Source organism: Cydia splendana, chromosome 3 (genome assembly GCF_910591565.1).
Source record: "Cydia splendana chromosome 3, ilCydSple1.2, whole genome shotgun sequence".
NCBI lineage: Eukaryota > Metazoa > Arthropoda > Insecta > Lepidoptera > Tortricidae > Cydia > Cydia splendana.
This window is the reverse complement of record NC_085962.1, coordinates 20,201,350-20,208,321: the sequence shown is the minus strand read 5'-3', so window position 1 is coordinate 20,208,321 and position 6,972 is coordinate 20,201,350. Positions and strand designations below refer to the sequence as shown.

Below are 6,972 nucleotides of genomic sequence, written 5' to 3'. Positions count from 1 at the left end.
TATCAAATTCGCTGCAGACTATTCTTGGTCTGACTCTAGCGATTTTGACAGCACAGACTATCAAGTATTTTAAATGTCAAGCTTTTATTGAAATCAATTGCGTTGCCAATGATAACCGCCATTAAGGAAATAATTAATAATTATTTTAATTTTAATACCTAGTTCTAAAAGCGTATGAGCGACTGAGCGTTGTAATTTGTCAACAGCTACGTTAATATTGATCAGTTGCCCCAAGTTACATCAAGTGCATAGTTATTCACTGTCATTTATCAATTTTTACAGGATGCTACAAAAGCTTTCTGACTGCAAAATGAAGGTAAATGAAAAATATATTAAAAAATAGGTAAGTAATTGAATGCCACAATACAAGCTCAAAAAGAGGTAGGGGAGACCGAGGTGAGTTGTGATAGAGGAGAGTTGTGACATTGTCGATTTTTTGGAATCTATAACTAAAAACTAGGTCGCAATAGCGCGCGTTTGTTAGTTGAAGTTGCGAGCTAACAAACGCACACTGTTGCGAGCTTACTAACAGATATTAGATTCCAAAAACTCGACAATGTCACAACTCTCCTCTGTCACAACTCACCTCGGTCTCCCCTACCATCACTATGTACATGTACAGTGTAAACTACTATTGATTAAATAAATTTATTTTTTATTTTTCTTAAGCTCAGAAGCTACCTACTAAAAAGCATCATGTCATTGAACAATGTGCCTACTCCAGTTCCCCATCAACCAGTTTTTAACAAAATATGGTTTTCGTAATAGGAATATATACTGTAGTATGTACCTACATACTGTATAATTAAACTGTTCAGACGAATACAAAGATATTAAAGTCTTATAAATTCTTGAGTAGTCTTAATTTCTAATAATTATAATTACAAAAATACTTATATTACTGTTTATTGTCTAGACAAAAAAAATATAAAAAAATGCTTACATTTCTGCGGCCTGTTATCTGTAATCGAAAAAACAAAAAATTGGTAAGTAAAGTATATTCAGTGTTAATTTAATACAATTCTAATTGAGCATTGTGATAACTGTACTTTTTTATAATTTCTCAAAAACGGCTCTAGCGATTTAGATGAAATTTACAATATAGGGGCATATGAAAACGACAATTCTACCAAACTAGGGTTCATTTTCAAAATAATTAGTTTGTCCGAGTTTTCGCGGTACCCCGGCGGGTATTAAATTGCATAGTACTGATAAATCGAATTTTCAAACCAGCGGCTAACGAGGGCGAAAAATCGATCCATCTAGGACATCTAGGTTTTATTGTTGGTAAGATTTGCTACTGAGTGTTTTCAAATAAGAAATTCAATAATTGTAAAATACATTAATTGGTGTGTGTCACTGTCAAGTCCTGCCATATTGCTACGTGCAGTGAGTGGGACGTAAGTAGGTACACTATACATAAATATACCTACTTATATGGTCGTGATGATGATACTATCATCGTTTACATGATATTAAACTTTATACATCGTTTACACGAATTTTCGAATGATTGCCTGCGAAAAATAGCAATATGATTGAATTTTTGCCGCTACTGTAGGTATGTTTTGATTATTTACCTGGTTTACGCCCGCTCTTTACTTTAAACAAGCTTAACTGGAAATTACGTCTGATGTGGTAATTAAAAAAAAAAATCCAAAAAATAGAAAGGTTGAGAATCTCTTCGGCAAGGTCGTCTAAACGCGTTCTTGCTAAAATTACATCTATCTAGAATATTAGATCTATTTTTATTCGTGAAAAAGTGCATTTCCTCAACAGACGCAATTTCTCCGATATGTTCCGTCAATATCGTACTAAGTTAATCTTATGGCTCCTCGACACCATCGGCAATGATGGCTCATTACAGAATGGGCGACGATTCCATCGTGTGGGCACGCGCACAATCATGGCTGGCTTGGTATGGTGGTTGGCATGGTCAATGGTGTAGAAGAGCCATTAAGATAAAGTAGAACTCTTTGTTTTTTGGAACTGGATTAATACTCACTGCCACCAACGGACGGACGGCCGAATGCGGAATCAATGTTTTGCCCTGGGAACATAAATAGATATTTTATATTTAATTATAATGAAAGTATCTGAATTGGCTTTATCAAACAATATATTTATTTTTTTAAATAGGCAAAGCCACAGTCGGAGCCACTCGGGAGGGTAGGTACTATTCATATTTTATTATTAATTTTTTAACAAGGTTTTGATTTTTCTCTTGAGTTCAATCATCTTTTAGTAAATGAAACTAAAGTATACTATACTTACCTACTTATATTTATACTTAGTATACTTATCGTTACTAATAATAACTTACTAAACTACTTAAACTTACCTCCTTGGTTAAAGCCGGGATCTGGATTAGCTGAAATAATACAACCAAAAATTTATAAGATAAATTAATAACTAAAGCTTAATAGGAAAGCAAAGACTTTTCCGAAAAATCAGATTAAGTTGGATTTTGTCTAATCAGTATCTCAGTGTGCCTAGCCAATGCAAATCTTTAACGCTCCGTAGCGTAGCCATCTCTCTATCACATAATATATGTAGTATGTTTCTTTTTGTCGACAAATTCGATTGGAAATAACTTCTGTTTAAGTTTTTTTTATGTTTTGTCCTAATTGAAAAAAATATTAACGTTAATTAGAGCATTCCTGAGAAGTAACCCTACGTGGGATTTCAGGCTTTCTCCAATGGCTAGGGACACGTACATATATTAAAATTGATATCTCACGATTTTTATTTTAGTTGCAACTACAACTCTCCGCGTTTGCAGTTTGCAGTCTGCGTCGATCAGCCAACGTATGTGGCTCTAGTTGAAGCTGCTCGTTATGGAGCGAAACATGTTGACTTAAAAACGTGAGTGACGCGTTTCAACAATTTATTAATAAATTTAAATATGCAACAATTGTCTTACCGATAACAACATTGTTGCCACCCACCGACGGCCTGCCGAACGCGGGATCAATTCCTGGGGAGAAAACATAGGTAGGTACTATTTATAAGCCTTTATTTAATTTTCACAACACCAGCTCCCAGCTCGTTTAGAAAACTGACGAGAAAGTTGCATTTTATATCAATATTTTATTTATTTATTTATATGTATCTGATGCAAATTTTGAGTTGTTTTAAATTAAGAGGTGAACTTTAGGATTAAATATAGGTAAGCAACAACAATACCAATGAAAATTAAAACTCACCAGCACCACCTCGTTGAGCATAAGCCATGGCGACGACTACCAAAATAAGAATCTGAAATGCACAGACACATAAGTAAAAATAAAAAAAACAACTACCTAAATGAAACCGATGAACCGATTTTGATAAAACATACTTATCTAAAAATCACCGCTAGATAACGTGACTCAAATAAAAAATAACCGCATCAAATTGGTTCACCCGTTTAAGAGCTACACATACACACATAACGGTCAAACAAATTATTGATGTTAAATTAGTTATCTTAGAGACTAAAAATTAAATCGATATCAGTCTGATAAAATATGATCCCAGTCTGGCAAAATTATTCAGAGAAGTGTAAATATAATTGTGTCATCTCGTCTATGTAAGTATGTAGGTAATTTGGCGGCATGGAAAAACCTGATTAGCCGCAATCGTATTGTTTGGGTCACCCAAATTGGGTGCCTCTTGAATCAAGGTTTCAGATGACGTCATCTTTGAAGTAACTTATATAGGTAGGTACAGGTTTTTTTAAGGCTATATATTTTAGCCTCAAATATAAGCATCATATTATTAAAAAAACTGGCAGCAAAATCAAGCCACCTATAAAAATTATAGGGAACTTAAAGTGATAAGTTGGCGTCTAAAAGAATAAATTGGCAACTAATATTGTAAAGCGATCATAAAATTTAGCTGTCATCTAGTTGTTCACACCTAAGTAATCAACTAATCATAACTGAGCATATCGTTTCAACTAGGTAGTATTTTAACACGAAAGCAGTTAAATTTAATGAATATTGGTCACTTTTTACACAAAACACCTCAAATTAATTTACCAATACGCAATGGTCAGTATACTTATCGTCGAAATTTCTAATCATGAAACGCCTAATGGCCATTATACCATTAGATCTTAAAATTTTTAATTACTAATTTCAATAGTTACCACCGTGTTCTGCTAGAGTCAACAGATAGGTGCGACGACGAGCGAAGCGAGGAGGAGCGTGTTGGGTTGACCGTGTAATGACCAAACAAAATATTTTAAAAGACCTTAATTTTTCAATTAATAGATAGCCGTTTTCTTTTTAAAATGTGCTTCATAAATGGTCTCCAATATATTAATTCAGTTGCCAAATAAATACTTGGTACCTGCCTAAAAATAATCAAAAGCTGTAACGGCATTAAAATACAACTCATATTGATATATTTTAAGGCTCCGTTTTAGTTGCCAAACTATTAATTTTAGTAGCCATTTCTATTTTTTTAAACTACCCAAATTCGATTAATTAGTTGACCGGTTAAATACGTGCCTTTTTTTAAGAGGAAAGAGGACGGCCACTTCTCCATTTAAACGAAGTTCCCATTTTCCTCTCTGGATATTGATATAAAAATATTTTTACATAATTTGATGACCTTAGCTATTGGACAAACCCTGAAATCCCACGTAGGGTTGCTTCTCAGAAATGCTCTAATGGTAATATTTTTTTAATTAGAACAAAAGATAAAAAAAGAAATTATCAAACAAAAGTTATTTCCAATAATCGACAACAAAAAGAAACATACTGTATTAATCATTGGCAGTGCTTTTGACAATTTGTTAAGAGTTTCAAGGCGAATAAATATAGTTGTCTCGGCACACACTACGAATTTGTAGCCTTCGGCGTCGAGACACTTGGTCCGTGGGGTAGGGGGGCTCGGAGGCTCCACAAGGAGCTCAGCAAACGCCTAAGGCAAGCCACAGGTGACCCTCGCGCAGGCAGCTTTCTCATGCAAAGATTGGCCATAGCAATCCAGCGCGGGAACGCTGCCTGCGTGATGGGCACCTTACCAAGGGCGCAAAATTTTGATAAGTAGGTATTTTTAATTTTCTAGCTTTAGTTATTAGTTGTAGTTAATTTTAGTTTTATATTCATTTTATAACATTATTTTATTATACAATAAATGAGTTTCTTCGTTCAGTTGTTTAAAATGTGCGGCAATGATGACATTTGTCAAAAGTCAGAATCTTATGAATGTCATAAATAAAAAAGATAATCAAAACGGTCGAAGAAGGTTTCATACTATTTATTACCTCAGGAGCTACTAACACATACAGGTTGCTCCAAAGTAAAAAAATCGTAATTTGTTAATTTCTTCGTAACCGCTACACCGATTGTTATGATACTTTGTATACTGGTTCTAAATACCCTAATGCATATGTACATTTCGGCTTTGTCCAATGGCTAGGCACACCCTTTTTTTTTTTTTTTTTAAGAGGGGAAATGCTTTACGCATACCACCCGGCGCGGGGACGGGCCGGGATGGTTATGTGGGACTCCCTGTTGTGGGCTAATGAGACCCCAGGTTTACCCACTAAAACCCTTCTGTTGCCGCCTCGCTGCTATATGGCGAGGTCCCAGGAACGCCGAAGTACTCTTCCGCAACCTCGCCAGCGGCCGTCCGGACTCGGACCCGACTCTAGGGGAAATCACCCCTTCACCTCAGGGGGCGCGTTGATTACACATCGCGCCCGCCCACGCAGGGACCTTTGTGTGGGCGACAGACGTCCCCGAGCCTGCCGCCCACAAGTGCCCTTATGGGGGTAACCGGCGGTCGTATGCCAACCGCCGCCGCCCCACGCGCTTGCGGCGCATTGGCTGAGAGGCTGGATCTTCCGGCTAGGCACACCCTGTATTAACCATAGCTAAGTTTGACTTTTTCGAGTTTTTGATTATTGTAAAATTAGGGACGACAAACAGATTTCATACATTTTAAATGCTCCTAACTCTAATAATTACTAAAAAAATCGAAATAAATCAAACGTAGGTGAGGTGAATATACAACAAATTTTGTAGAGATATTTTTAATAATGTTAATATCCAGAGAGGAAGATGAGGACTACGTTTGTATGAAACGGTAATTTCACGCGGGCTCTCCACTTTCGTCTTGTGGCTGAAAGTATTCTGTCTGGATTTTTTAGATCGCTCATGAGTCTCATTACATACATTATACTTGAATTGAAATAGCGAAAGGAAAATATTGTCTCAGTATCTCGGACTATGTCCTACATGACATTGACATGTCATAATTTTAAATTGTTTGGTTGAGTTAATTGTAGCCAATGCCTGCATAAGATGGAACATTTACCAAAATTTATATTAAATTATAATTTTCGAAATGATAAAAACTAAGTTCTATTCCATTTTAATTCCTTCTTTAAATATAGGTAACTTTAGTCAAATGCCGAACGGAATATAAAAAAAAAACACTCCGTATAGTGTATAGTAATCTAATGTATTGAGCTGTCTAGATATCTAAATGTACTCGAGTCGAGGTGAATATTTACTTTGGGGCGTTTAACTCATGATAACTAAAATAAAGACCAACCTTCACATAGCGACGAACCAAATTAGTGGGTCTTGCAGCAGCTCTTAGTGTATTATATGTAAGTACTTACACTCCGTTTCAATCTAATTACTTATACTTACTTTACTCTTTGCTAATGGCCTAATGGGAATGGGGTTGGCAACTGTCAAAGGTTCGCATAGATGGCGCCATCATAGCTTGCCACTTTTTCTATGAGATTTGGCTTAAAGGGCTGCATCCAGGGCATAAAATACTATTAAAAAACGAACAATTGTCACAATTCTAGGGATTGACAGGGCAAGCCATCTGCTAAATATGCTAAATACTTGGACCGGCCAACCCCATTGGAAGTTGCGAGCATAAGCTATTTTTATTAATATTTAGGAAACTCACCGTAACAGCCTTCATGATGATTTCGTCACAATGTTCAAATAGTACAGT

The 6,972-nt window shown here is 35.8% G+C and overlaps 1 long non-coding RNA gene across 1 annotated transcript; it reads right to left on the bottom strand.

Moving 5' to 3' along the window:
- Positions 1 to 2,005: 2,005 nt before the first annotated feature.
- Positions 2,006 to 6,972, bottom strand: LOC134806306 (uncharacterized). Its single transcript, XR_010146505.1, has 5 exons — positions 6,925 to 6,972; positions 3,207 to 3,258; positions 2,924 to 2,977; positions 2,342 to 2,371; positions 2,006 to 2,050 (listed from the first exon to the last, which is right to left on the bottom strand). It is a non-coding gene; the product is annotated as an uncharacterized LOC134806306 (long non-coding RNA).